General features: G+C 49.8%; 1 pseudogene; it reads left to right on the top strand.

Annotated features, from left to right (window-relative positions):
• The first annotated feature begins 3,235 nt into the window (after positions 1 to 3,235).
• Positions 3,236 to 14,888, top strand: part of LOC118323157 — a 20,339-nt pseudogene continuing 8,686 nt past the window's right edge.

The raw sequence follows: 14,888 nt of genomic DNA, 5'->3' as shown, positions 1-14,888 counted from the left end.
TGTCAAGCATGGCAGAACAGTGGCGTCCGGCCTGTGAAGTGTCTGCATGGTGCTTCAGTGCGAGCGGCAGAGGAAATGAAAGTCATTACTGTCAGAGTGGAGTGAGCTTCATGGCCCAAACGGGATTAGACAGTGCATCCGACATTGTTTCTATACATTGGTAGACTTAAAAGTCAAGCGCAAAATGGGATTAAAACGAGGGAAAAAAACCAATAAATAACCTTCAACACCCCCCCCTCTCTCTTTTTGCCTCTCTTTTATTTCCTTCTCTGCCTTCCTTCGCTACAAATTCCCTACCTATTTCATGTCACATTCTTTCTTCATAGTCTTTTTCTCTTTCACCTGTCCTCCACTCTCTCTGACACATCTCTCTTTCCCTTCTCCCGTCTTTCACACACTCATCCCCCATCATCAAAATGCACAGGTAGGCGCCGACTCCCACTCGCACTTTACATTCTCTGTTTTGCAAAAAAGAGAAAGAAAAACATCCTTCTGGGGCCAATTGGCTCTTGAAATCCAACTTCATTCCCCTCAAACTGAACCCTTTCAAAAAAAACAAACCCTCCCACCACTCACACTTTTTTTTTTTCTTCCTCCTCTTCCTCTTTCAAAACAGCCCCATAACAAACTGGCGAATTGTTGCCCTTCCTTAACTTTTAAGGGTATTATGCACCATGTCCAACTTCAAAGCCTGTCTTAACTCCACACTTTAATTGTATCTTCCTCAGCTCTCTGCGTGCCATTTGATTGTGCTGACAACAGCACTTCTCCCTGCGTTCTCCTCCATCCTTCTCCTCCCGTCCTCCTCTGCCACTCTTAGGTCCTCGCTTGGGTTGTGTTTTAACCCCCTGCGCCACCAGTGCTCCTCTCATCGGCTCCTTGCTCCCTTCAGAGGCTATTGTCCCCCTGTTGTCACCTGCTTTGAAGAGGTAGCCTCCATTTCCTCTCTCGGCGGTCGGTTGTTGCCCGGGGTGTGTACACACCAAACAAACTTGAAACAGTAACCTCCTGTCCTACATTGGCTGTCTCCTGCTCTCTTTATCTGCTCTCTTTTTCTCCCTCTCTGTCTGTGCGAGCTGACTTCCTCCTCATGGCCCTGGTTGATAATTGCCATAAGCTTCCCTCTTGGTTTCATTTTCCATTGTCCTCCCCCAAATTCTTGGCTCTGGCTTGAGATAAAGGGATGAGTACTTCAAAGGGGTCTGCAAAGAGTTTAACCCCAAGCCGAAAGGAACAGCTCACAATACTGTAATTGAGAGCAGTTACTGATCACAGAGCTGCAGCACAGAGAGGACAGCACCGGTAGACACACACACACACACACACACACACACACACACACTCTTGAGTGTTTATGACTGTAACTGAGGTGGCCAGTAGCAGTTACAACAGGCCAAGGCTGCTCAGGAGACCATATAACACAGTCGTAAAACCTCTCTTGTCCTCTTCAGTTGGGAAATAGGAGGTATTTTCATCAAATATGATTTAAGATATCCTAGAAAATGAAGCCGCTTTGTGTATTTTGTGCACATGCAAAAAAAAGAAGTCAACATTAAAGAATGATTTATTCATGCCCTTCTGTCTCTATTTATAGGGCTCTTTGTAGTTGGGCTGAATTTGACCTGTCCCTGTAATAATATCTTCCCAAACAGAGATAGTTACACCCCATAACCTCTCTCCCTGAAGTCCTCTTTCAAGAGTCTTTTTATAGGGCCAGGAGCCAAGGACACCCCTGGTCTCCGGACAGTCACAGACCTGGGGTCAGCTCCTGAGGGGCAGCGAGGAAGACCCGACCTATGGGGACCTCCCATGAACCATAGAGGGGGCTGACAAGGCAGGAACATGAGGGCCCAATTCGCCCCTGGTACTGGCAGGGGGTCCACAGCATCGCCATGGTGATGGTTTCCACCCTGGTGTGTTTACTGTCAGAGGTCAGCCTCGGCCCAACAAAGTTAACAAAGGCTGACATTGTCGGGGTAGAACTTGGGTGTATTAGCCAGATGACCTGTACACCTAGAGAAAGACCTAGACTGTGTAGATGAGCTTTTATGAGAGGAGAAATTGTGTCTGTGCAGACTTCCTTTCACTCTGAGTCATTAGTGATTCACATCTGGGATGGTTCCAGATGTCAGATCTACTGTATATCAGTGGGTTTGAACCTTTCTTATCAGATGGACTCTTCCGCTGCCATTTATTACTAACTGTTGATCCATTACTGTTATCTAATCACGGCATTTTGACTGTTTAACCATTACTTTTAGCTAACAATTCCAGCTGTTTATTATTGACTTTTTAGCTACTGTATGTAGCCTGCTAATTCCAACATGTATTATTACTTAACCTTTATTTTTTAGTTTACTCTTTTAACCATTTATCTATCACTTCCATCTTTGCCAACTAGTTTTCATACAGTGTGTGGTGTTCAGGTGCAGCTAACTCAATAAATAACTTTAATTTCTAGTTAGTATTGCTATTACACGGGCCTTCCACAAACCCCCAAGCAACTGCAGAAGTACCCCCTGTGGTGTACGCACCCCTGGCTGGCAGTCATCTTTTGCTGGGACAGTGAGTTTGATGGAGACAACACTGGGAATGTTTTTGTGCAGGAAGTGAGCGCGATAAAGTGGCCTTTGAATGACGAGTAATCCCTTAGTCATCATGGCCTCTTCAAGAGCAATTTCCCCTTTTATTAACCTTGATGGGAAGCGAGGTATCAAGGGAGAAAGTTTCACAGCACCTTTAGCAAACAGGCTGATCAAAGTGTTTGCCGTCTTTGTGCTGTACTTTTTGAATGTCTGTCCACTGAGACAACAAGGACACACAGACACCTACTGTCTGCCTTTTCAAGAATATAGCCAGTCGTCTTGCACAGAGGGTCTCCTGTGGCGGCTCATTTGAACACTATTGGCTCTGTTATATAAACACTATTAACATCACAGCCTGTAGCAGTGCCAATAAAGAAACTGTAGTGTCCAAAATGTCCACTGCTGTCTGCCGCCAAACAACTCCTCTCAGTGAAACCCGGTGAATGGATGAATGTCTGATCTGTCTATGGGCTTCTTTTCGGTCCCTTTCATGTTATCTGCGCTGCAGTTTAGGGTCACACAGAGCGGAGAGAGAGCCGCACTGTCAGAGCCGCAGAGAGGAGTATTTCTTCTGTTGCTTAAATGATATGATAACATCCTTCAGGGGAACTTATCCTGGCTGAGCAGATGTTTTAAACTGGTGTGCATGCATGTACCATGTGCCCCCACTGCCACTGGTAGGAGCTGTGGAGTGATAACCACACTGTGATTCCCCATTGCAACATGTTGTATCTAAATCTGTGGATGGTTAAAGTGACTTTAATTCAAAATGCCTGAGTTTAAGCTGAACGCAGAAAACTTTTGTCCTGCTGAAGTTTCTTTTTTTTTTTTCTTCTTCTTCTTCTTTTCAGCAAGTCCTTTGAATTCTGCAGGAGGGACACATCTGTGCCTCTCTCCCTCCCAAACACTGCCTTAAGGGGATTAAAAATCATAGTTTCATTATTCTACTGGGCCTATTGTCTTCTTGTTATGTGACCAAAAAAAAAGAAAAATCATAAGAGGGATATGAACGTGCTATTTGATACACGCCGCTGCATGCATTGTGCATCCCCAGGACTCCAACGGATTAATCTCAGAAACTATGCGGGTCTTGAAAAAGAAAAGATCCCTGCGTCTTTAAAGTTTATGTAGCAACAGAGGGATTGTAGCGATAATGCTATTGGGGCGGCAGATCAGTTACTTCTGACGCTCCAAAGCCTCAGGGAGTTGGCTCAAGATTGCTTGTCTTTGATAAGGTCCTCACTATGTTAGCTGCAACTTCGTGATCTGGAGGGGGAAAAGATTGGCAAAACGTGGCGGAGAAAAAAAACGCTCGCAGGTCGGGAAATAAAGCGAGCCACCTTTAAAATACAGCCTCATCCCGAGTGGCTGCAACGGATCCAGGAAGCTCCGCCACTTGTTTTTTTTTTTGATTCGGAGGCATCAAGCTGCAATTGTTTTTTATGCAGCTGTCGGGACCCGGCAGTCGGTTCCTCACTTTGAAGTGCGCTGCTCCAGCCTGTCTGCTCAGTTGGTGTTGGAGTCGCCTGCAGGAGAGAACCTACCGTGCGGCATGGCAGCCTGAAACCATAGGGAGGAGAAAAGAGGAGGAGGGAGGAAAAAGCGGTATTTTTTTTTCCTCTCGAGTGCATTTTTCTCTCCGTGAACCGACTCAAACCTGAACCGGGACTGTATGTGGAGTGGACGCGTCGCGGAGACCAGTGTTGTGGATTATACGCGCTTTTTTTTTGTTTTGTTTTTTTGGTGCTTGCGTGTGTGTGGATAAAATAACAACAAGTGGAGTTTAATTTGAGGAGAGAACTCGTGGATCGATGGTAAGTTACAAGAGTGTGTGCCTCCTCGCAGTGGCCCCCCCATTGGAGTTCCCTTTGATGTGCTGTTGACTCGCCTTTGAAGTAATGTTCTGGGGGAAACGAGCCGCTTTTCTCACGCGTAAAGAGCCCAAAACGCGTCCGATCCTTTCTCTAGCATTCACTTCATTTTCTTTGCGACATTTGTTTTATTTTATTTTTTTTATTTTTTATTTTTTTTATTTTTTACATTTAAAGTTAAAGTAGAAAACTGAAGTAGTCCGTTTCTCTTTTTTTGTGGGAATTCCCCCCCACACACACAACACAAGAGATCTTGAGACTTTGGGTACCTTGGGATTGGACGCTAAAACGGTTTGTTTTTCCGCTTAAACGTTAACGGTTAAAGAACCTTAAACACACTTATAGACTGTACGGCCACGTTTTATGTGTATTCTCATCAGAAGTAGCCTATGGTTATTGGTATTAGGGGAGGGGGGGGGGGGGTTGAGGTGTGCTTGGTTTCCGGAGCTTTTTTCCGTCCCATCTGTGCAAGTTTCTAACACTGAGCAGTGGCCACGTGTGTGTACACAGTGCGGTTGGAGGCGATACTGTCGGACAAGTGCTCATCTGCCCTCTCTGCGATAGTGGGAAACAACAGAGCAAGCACAGCTGGATGTTTGAACGGTTGGAGCCTGTTAAAAGCTCCACAGTGAGTGCAGTCAGCAGCCAGACTCCACTCCCATTCACTATTTTGCTCCGTTTTTCGATCTCTTCGAGTTTGTCCCCTCAAGTCTAACAGGTACTCGCGGTGGGAGGGGAGGTAGGGGGGAGGGAGGGATGGCTGATTTGACGTGATTTAGCCGTTGTGATGAGGATGTAGAGACGTAGAAACGACTGCCCGGACTTGAGAAAGTGGCACTTGATGGCAGAGGGACATGTTGCTTGCGTTGTGCAAGCGGGCAGCTCTAACGTCCCACATCAGCCTGTGGATGGATCCGAAGGCAGAATAAGCCGTGTCCGTGGCGTAATGCGGCGGCACTCTGAGCGGGTCATCCATTCTTTAATGGCGTTTCGGTCGAGCCCCCCGTTTACATACTGTAAATACCTACTTCTGGGATTGTGTGGAAAAGAGTGGGTGGTGTGTGTTCAGCTCGGGGCATCGTAGGTGGTTTTCAGTCTCGACGTGCATGTGCGGAATCACTGCTACGTGTGGTTCATTTGCGTCCTAACCCCAGTAGGAGAAAGAAAAGCCTCAGTGAGAATCTGAAGAATGTGGTTTGTAATGCTGCTGCGCGTTTTCTCCGGCTTTTCTTTCTTTCTTTCTTTCTGTGGACTAGCCTGTTCTTCTTCTGCTAAAAAGTGCAGCGAGGGTCTGAAAAAGACTCTCGCGTGCGTCTCTCTCTGGCTCCCCTTTGAAGTTGGGGCGGATTGGGTTTTGTTAGATCAAATATTTGTGTTTCAGAGGAAGAGGGGGAGCCAGAGAGAGCTCCCCCGTGACATAAAAGAGAGTGAGGAGATTACTTAGATAGAAGCTCAAGAGGAGGCGAACAACACACGGGCTCTCTCCCCGCTGCCTTCAGAGCCAATGAGCGGGCCGGCTTATGGACCATATCGCCGTAGTTTCAGGAGAAGTAATGCTCCCCGACCCCTTTGTGTATCGGTGGGAGGGAGGCTGAGGGCCGCCACTGCTCCCCGGCAAACTGGCTGATGATGAAAACCGCAGGAAACCCCCGAAATCGGTGGTAGCTCGGCTCTCCGGGCTCCTCGGCGAGGAGGAACCGGATGGTCTCGCGGAGCCGGGGCGAGGGAGTGCCCGGATTCACCCGCTCTCCGGTGGACCAAAGTCTTTGCACTCTCTTCTCGGGGACCAGGAGGTGCTCTTCTTTTCAGGACATTCCTGGAGCGAGGAGAAATGTTGTGGACACTTTAGACTTCTGGTTCGCCTGAATGGGCTTTCGGCAGAATGGACCTCAAGGACACCAATAACGCAGAGAGCCGCCAAAGCAATTAACAAGCGCTACATCGGAACAACCAGCATCGCGCCAGCAGCACAAGCCGCGGACCAAAACTCATACGGGAACATATCAAGAAGCAACACATAGACTCTGCGATGTTGCGACAGGCGCAGACCGAGAGTTCCAGGCGAACATGGAGGATAACGCGTACCAGACTGCTTTCTGACCTCTGCATTCTACCTCGGATACGGTGAGACTGGGGGGGAGAACCCGATCAACGTTCAACTCGAACGTGTGTGAGCGACCTTAAAGTTGTATGGTTGGATACCTGCCCACGCCAACGGAGGAGGAGGATGGAGTTGTGGATTTCCAAAGCCAAAGCGCTTGGTGGGGACTGTCGGAGAAGGCGTCCAGAGGGCCACGGTGTCATGGGGCGGGGGAGTGATGGAAAGGGGAATACAGATGATGGAGAGCTTCTTAAAACAAACTCTATTCAGTGGTTTAGAACCAGAATTGTTGCAATGAGTAGTGGATCCACACTTGCTAGGGAACCTGGTGACAGACATGCCTAAAAAAAAAAAAAAAAAAAAAGTGCAACACATGTTTTTCTCCAAATCACTTGAGGGGGGGTTTCTTTTTAAGTTCTGCAGAGAAGTCCCTGGCTCTCTGGCCCCCCTCTCACCAGCTCCAGCAGCTCCGGCAGCAGCAGCCCTCCGCTGGCGCTCGCCTGGATTTCCGGGGCTTTGAAATAGTTCAGCAGAATGAGGGGATCGTCTTCCACGGGAAAAAGTTCACAGAGCACGGCTGGCTCCGGCCCCAGCCAGCAAATAATAGATGATGACATTGCTATGCTATGCCTCCTCCTGTACCACGCTGTCCTCAAGCCTCTGGCAGACACACACATCTATAGCAGATCTATACATGGCACTTTGAAATGGTGGAGTTTCTTTTTGGATGCTTATTATGGCCTTTCCACCTCTGCATGTGCATTTTTGAGTAAATCAAACTGCATCCCAAACTAATATGAGCTTTTCCTGAGGAGGTGCTGTATATAAAAAAATGTGCTAGTGGGATAGTGAATTAAAAGTTTCACAAAGATCTTTTACAGTGAGTATGACAGGCTTAGTGAAGTGACAGCCACCTGCTTTGGATTGACAGCTTGTGTGTGTGTGTGTGTGTGTGTGTGTTGGTAGTTAGTGAGTATAGTCCTCTTTTGACATGAGACCCCTCCCATTGTCACCCTACGGATTCAAAACATGTGGAACCCATTTCACTTCCCTCTCCTCACCTCTTGTCATCTGACTTTCTTTCTTTTAAAAAAAAAAAAAACAAACCCTTGAAACGGCAGCAGCTACACTACAGAATCAACACCTCCCCATCCCAACCCTCACTCTCTCTTCCTCCCTCTTTTCTTGTTTGCGTCAATTCTCCTCTGATTCTCTACTTCGCCCCCCCTCCCTTCCCTCCCCTCGCCTCTCTCCACTTTTATCTTTTTTTTCCTTTTGAAATTTCAGGGATGGGGACTACGAGGCATGCTTTTTTGAGCGAAAGTGAGGGGAAAGAGAGCGGAAAGGAAGGACAGAGAGAGAGAAGGGGGGGGTGCACCTCATGATAGAATGGGAGGGAGGAGAAAGGATAAATGAGGGGGTGAGAGAGAGGCAGGGAGGGAAGAATGCAAGGCCAGCTGTGTTAAATACCTGACTCTTTGCAAGCCCCTCTGAAGGTCAGCCTGGAGTTGGGGGCCTACAGCTTTAGTCCTGCTGGGTCTCTCCCTCCTCATGAAGACCCCCCTCTTTTCCTCTCCCCTTTTTTTCCCTTCTCTGACACACTCTCATGCTTCCGTTCTGTACTGTTTTTTTTGTGTGTGTGTTTTTTTTCCTGTTACATTTGGTCACTCCCCCCTTTTCTCCTCCTTCTGTACGCAAGAATGCATGCACAGCGGGGGATGAATGCAGAGGAAAGAGTGAGTGTGAATGAGAGAAACGGAAAGAGAGAAATTCGAGGCTATTTGAGAAGGCATGAGGAGAAAACCCACATCTTTCCCAGTGCACATGAACATGGATTTGAGGGGAGGAGGTTGCAAGGCCCCAGAGTAGCCCATCACATTCATTCATTCATTGCAGGGTTTAGTTGTTGTTGGTAGTAAACACAAACACATTTGCTCATTCAGTCACTAAAACCTCAGAGGATACAGACTGTCTTCATCTCAGATCTCCAACAGGAGTCGAATACGCTCTGATTTGTCACAGAGCAGGAATGTCACCCACCTGTTGGATACTGTTTCATAGCATTGCATTAGTATTAATCTGATTTCCGTTGTTGTAACCCCCCCCCAGATCGTACAAGAGAGGAGACTCGCTCAACCCCTGCCATGTGGGCTCTTTTGCCCCCGTCAGCAGCACCAATGACAGCGAGGTGTCCAGTGACGCCTTGACCGACGATGCCATGTCCGTGACTGACAGCAGTGTGTAAGTAAATAGTAACCAAACACGCGAGCGTGTGTGTGAGTGTGAGAGAAAATGTCATGTGTTTCAGCAATGTGAAATGAGGTGCTGTGGAAATCAAACAAAAAAAAAAAGAAGATTAAGTGACACCCTCCTTCAGCTGGCTGTTGGGAGTTGTAGCCAAGCTGGGAGAATGGTTTGCTGTAGTGGAAAATCTGGTGAATTGTGGTCCCTTGAAAACACTTACAGATTTACTGGAGCAGTCAGGCTGTGACAAGACCCATCCTTTTATTCCACAGCAACAACTTGTGTTTTTAATGTTATACTGTAAATGCAAAGCCACTTTTTGAGGAGTTGACACATGGGAATGAGTGTAGAGGCTTTACATTTTAGTTGGCGTGGATGCTGTTGGAAGATGGTTTCACAAAGCAGTGTAGGGTTTCAGCTAAATGGTCAGTCTGAGTAACAAATCATTTGCTTATTGCTTTTTACAGTTGGCTCATGAATGATTTACCTATACAGTGTTGGGAAATTGTAAAAATCCCAATCTCCAAGAGCTAAATGCTAAATGACTGGTCAATTATATGCTGATTAAATGCCCATGTAGTGACTAATCAAAGATCTGGCTCATCATGTCGGCACAAAAAAATAGTGTGTTATGTCTCTGTCCACATGTGGTTTGTGCTTATCTGTGTACGTGCCCAGGGCCTCGTTCTTCTAAAGGATTACTTGGCGTAATCACGTGTCTCTCAAGTGACCTGGTACTATGAAGTCATTGCATGGTGCACAGCTCAAGGCCAGGAGCGCTCAGGTCAGCTGGTTTTTGGACAGAAAGCAGCGAAATCTACAAGTTCTTCTTTACCTCATCTCACATGGGAGGCGTCAAACCCCCTATGTGAATGATGTCAGTGAAGCAGCGAGATTTACCATGACCAAGCTAAAGATACTTACAGACTGACACTGATGTTCAGTAAAATCCAATGGGCTGGGCTACACATAAATATGACAGCTATAAAGAGGGAGTCCTCTAGTCTGGCATATCTCTAGACAGCCCTGCTTCAAAGAGACCGGGGCCCATATAGTCCTATCCTATTCTACTGTACTTTGCCCAGTGCGGTGACAAAGCCCTGGACCCGGGGACACCACCCTCCCACCCCCACTTCAATTCCTGCCCCGCTCCGGCCTTGATCCGAATATCTGCCTCTTTTTAGGTCAGTTGAAAGGACCCATAAACATTTGAATCTCATTTACAGATAAAGAAAAGAATAGAAAAGGGAAAAAGCTACGGGGGGAGGAGGCGGTTGGGTGGGAAGAGAAAGAGAGCAGTCAAGAGAGACCACGTGGTCGGGACGGGCGGCCAGGCGGGGTGATTTTTTGCCTCAGCTATCATTCCCGACTATCCCTTCCCATGACGACTTTCGCCCGCTTGGGCGACCGCTGGGGAATGCCAGACCTGCCGCGCCACGCGCCAGCTTCCACCAACCCTCACAGCCCGTGACGACCGCCTCCGTATCCCAGCACTTACCAACCCAGCGTCCACCCTTTTCGAGGTCTCGCGCAGCAGCGCCACGGTCAGCCGCTCGAGGCCGCTGGCCCTGCCCGGACAGCGCGCCGCTCTGCCCCGCCTGCCCGTGCCAAATGAAGATTTTGGGAGGAGGCATTCGCGCGGGGTGGGGTGCGAGGGGGGGTCTGCATTATGCGCGCTGACACCGCCCGATGACTGTCGGCCCATTTGCAAAGCAAAAGCCCTCTCCGCCCCGTCCGTTAGAAACAGTGACTCCGCCAGTTAGGCCTAGGGTCACCCAGCCAAACTGCTGCTTTAGCATGGAGTACCAAGACCGACCTCGTTTGCTCAGCGCCTGGTCAAGATGCTCGGTTTGACAGCGCCCTGCAGCCCTCTCGCGCTTACCCGTTTGTTGTTTTGATTCAGTTTTTTGAAGCCCGAGTCAGCGCATTCCCCCCTGGGTCCCGTCGGAGTAGATCCCCTTGAACCAGGTGTAGCCTCCCCAACCCTTGCCGGTGCCCCGTTCGTCTGCAGGCAGGCGCGCATAAGCGTGCGTTCCTTGCGGGAGAACCGCCGTATAGTCATGGCCTTTTTTTTTAATGGTACGTAGCTAACGTGCCGGCTGTAACAGTGGTCCCAGGCTCACACCATCTAGACCGTCTAAGATCAGCCGGCGGACCGCAGTGTGTCGCCAATCGGCCTGCCCCGGACACGTCCACTTCTGGCTGGCAGTAGCAGCAGCAGCCCCCCCTCACCGCATCGTGCACCTGCCCGCCCCAAGCCCCTACGTCGTCCTCTCCTCTCGTCCATGCGCGGAGCTGCTGGTGGTGTGGTGCTGTGGGTGTGTGCGGTGTGGTTGTGCGCGATGCCGCAGTGCCCCTGACAAAGGAAATTGGACAGCAGCGCCGGGTCTCCCCAGATGGGCCGCCAGCTTTGGAGCCCGAGCTGAAATTGGACCAGTTGAAACAACAATCTGGCCTGGTTTTCCCCTACAATTTTCTTCTTATTCAGGCGGGCCAACACCCACGAAACCCCCAACACATTATCACATCACCTTGTTTTCCATATAGCCCAACATAGTAGGCATTTTCCGTGCACCCTCCGACCTCACCTCCCACTGTAATCCCACCTCGTCTCTCCCCCACTCCTGTTCCCCATCATATTACCACGGTCCAGCACTCCCCGGTACTCCGAGGTCCCTCAACGAAATATGCAACGGGACCTTTATGTAGCTCAAATAATTTTTCAGATACATATTTTTGGGGCGCTGCAGCATAATTGACGCGGCATGGATCTGTTATCCAACTGCTGGTGACGCTCGCTGAGTTATCTTTTTGGTTTTTTCTTCTCAGTCTGCATTAAATCTTGGGTTCTGCCGGCAAGGAGTCTTAAAAGGCAGCTACCATATGCACCAACACCTCACAACATTCCCTCTTACCCAGTTCTCCCCTTCCCTCCGCCCATCGCCCGACTCTCGCGTCTCCTCTCACCCGCGAGCCGCCACCACCCACTGCAATTTTTCTCAATAATCACGCTCTTAAGCTCTCGATTCTCAATCCTGCACCTTCCCCGACCCACCACTCCCCTTCTCCGCCCAGCCGTCACCCTCCCTATCCGTCATGCGCAACTCGTTGGTCTGTCTCGCACCTTCTCGAATCCTCCACAGGGGCGTCCACACCCTCCATCCCACACCCCCCGGAACCCCGGGCCTTCCCCACCCACCCACCGCCGCGCCCTTAACCACCCTTGGCCCTCCGTGCGGACACACCGCTCCCGCACCCGGCCTCGAACCAAGACCCGCCTCCCGCTCTATCTGTGATACTTATTCGCTTGTCTAAATGCGTGTCGGGTCTTTTGCGTTCTTTTAAAAATATCCACCAGATTTTTCTTGTAATAAGTGTTGATTGAGACTAAAAAGTAAATTTTGAGAGGTATATCACAACAGTTGGACCCTTCCTTCGTTTCTAGAATTCTCCCCTCTCACTCCGCCGCCGAACCCCCGGCCTTGCTCACGAACTCCAGGACCGGCGCATTGTGTACCACGTCTACGACACCTTGCCCCCCCCCGGACTCGCACTCGACGCCTGCCCCCGCCCCCCTCCTCTCTGATTTTCCAACCTCGCGCCCCCGGGACCCTCCCGACCAGCTCAAAGATGCTTCCGCTCGCCGCGCGCCCATCCGCTCTCGCCTCGCTTCACAGGGAAAACGGGAACCTTCGGGTGACCTTGCAGCCCGCGCCCCCCATCGCACCACCCCACCCCAACTCCTCGCTCCTCTCTGTCCCCCGCATCCCACTCCCCCCTAACCATCCCAAATACCCGCGGCGAAGTTCGGAAACATGGTCGACCACCTCGATCCTCTCCTCTCCAACCCACCCGCACCCCACTCCCAGCTTTCCGTTCATTTTTGCGCCTGCTTCGCCTCTTGCTATGCTGTCCCTTTTACCCTTCGTAAGACGCATCGGGCATAAGCACACAACGCCTATTACATCCGATCGACCACACAAACACGATCGACACTGCACGCGCACCCCACCAAGAAGGACACGATCGTCGGACACTCGCGACCCTCGACACGAGCACAGGCACCCGCCCCCCAGCCCCCACGAGCCGTACACCACACACTTCAGCCCAAACCACCCATAAGCCTCGCCCCCTTTCCAGCCCAAAACTGCGCCACCTCAACAGGCGCCCCACGCTTCTACCCACACCCCAGACATGCCCTCACCGAACCAGCTCCCCTCCCTCTCTACCCCTAACCTACTCTGCTTCCTTGCCCCTCCTCCCCCAGCCCCACTAGCGTACACAACTCAAGAGATCTCTGGAACTTCACACCCAGCCCCCCACAACCTTCCACTTCCACTGACGCTCCCCAGACCTATACCCAACCGGGTGCCCCATTGGTGCACACCGCGGCACCACACCAGCCAGACCCAACCGTGTCCCTTGACCCTGACGATCTGTTCTCATCGCCACATCTGCTTCGGCCATTCCACACCTCCACGAATCGAAACCCATCTACGTTCCCTTCTGAAGATAAGAGATGCCAGAAGCCTCACGCTGGCTCTGAACCTAAAACACTGTGTCGCTTCTGCACCTGACTTGTTGTTTCCTCTGCAAGATTTCCCACTCACGTGACAGGAAACCACCAAAAAAAAACTCCTCTGTACAAAACCCACCACACCCCGTTTGCAGCACCACGCAAAGAGGAATCACAACTGTTCGAAAAATAGGCGATCCACAACCATCCCCGAGCTCACCGCCCCACGGGACCCCCACCCCGTCACACACTGTTTCAAACTAGGGCTGCCCTTTGATCCATAGCCAGTGGTACGAATCACATAGTTGTACCCCTGCAGGCGACTCAGAACATCCGATACGTATATGCAAATGAACAGGTTCGGACAGTTTCAAGGCATCCAAGGATTCGCGCCAAATAAAGAGTGGTAGGAACCGAGCTGCCGCCCTTTTGCCGTCCCACCGACAGCCGTATTAACAACAACCAATGCGACGCCCCAGGCGGATCCTCACGCAAATCAATAAAAAAAGAATAAAAAGAATTAACACAAGATTCTGGGCACCTTCTCGACGGAATACTACTAAAACTCCAGTGCCGGCAAGCTGAGAGCCCAACCCCCCACCCCTTCTCGGGCATTCACCGCGAGGATATAAGGTTGGGGTACGGCTTCCCGTATATTCCCGCCACTTCTTAGCCGAAGCGGGTAAATTCCCGCCACGTTGTATACAATTGAAGTTCTCCAACTCTTCATCTCCACCTGCTCTTCCAAGCGTCCCATTGAATATCTCCCCACCGGATAATATGTGCCAGTATCATTTTACCCACCAAATCTATTGTTGCTTGACCAGACTTTGATTCCAAACAAGCAATTACCTCTTCCCCCAGGTGGCCTCTCAGGATGTCTATCAATAATTATACTTGTACTCTCGTGGCCTTCTCGAGTCTAGCGCGGACGTTGCCCTTACCAATCCAATAGATCGCTTCCCAAATGATTCCCATCTTATTTAGCGGGTTAAGTTTGGGTTACTGGCACTAGCAACAGTTTCTTTCTTGACCTACGAAGCACGCTCGATGATGTTGCGATAGCGTATGCAGACTTATATCCTTGGATCTGACAAGATTTCCCCTACCCCTTGTTCTGCGTCAGCTACTCAGCACAGCTGAGGAAGCCTGTTGCGATGCACAGTTCAGGCCTTTTTCAACCTTTCTTTACTTTCTTCCCTTGCATTCTCTCTACGTGAAAAAGAGCAGGAGCAGCCGCCCAATGTGGAGTTCACTGCGGTCTCCCTCTGCTCGGAGTTGGAGAGACGCAGGATGAGTATCTCAACTAACAACCTCAACAGGCCACTCGCTCAAGTGCAACTAGAAACTTTTATTGTGTTTGATGCTCCAATTGTCGTCTCAGAGAAATTCTGCTTTAATAAAAAAAACCCTGTTACAACATACTACAGTGTTAATATTATGAGGCTGAGCTTCCTTTTCATTGATGTTACTTAAGTTGTACTGTGATGATGATGATTGATCCACTTCAAAACAGAAAATTCAGGTCTATTTAACAAACCGCTGAAAAAGGTGATCCATCCTCTGAAATC

Source organism: Morone saxatilis, unplaced genomic scaffold, assembly GCF_004916995.1.
Source record: "Morone saxatilis isolate NCDOM2014 unplaced genomic scaffold, NCSU_SB_2.0 Contig14, whole genome shotgun sequence".
Taxonomy (NCBI): domain Eukaryota; kingdom Metazoa; phylum Chordata; class Actinopteri; family Moronidae; genus Morone; species Morone saxatilis.
The sequence above is the reverse complement of the archived record's forward strand: the minus strand, read 5'-3'. Positions and strand labels throughout refer to the sequence as shown.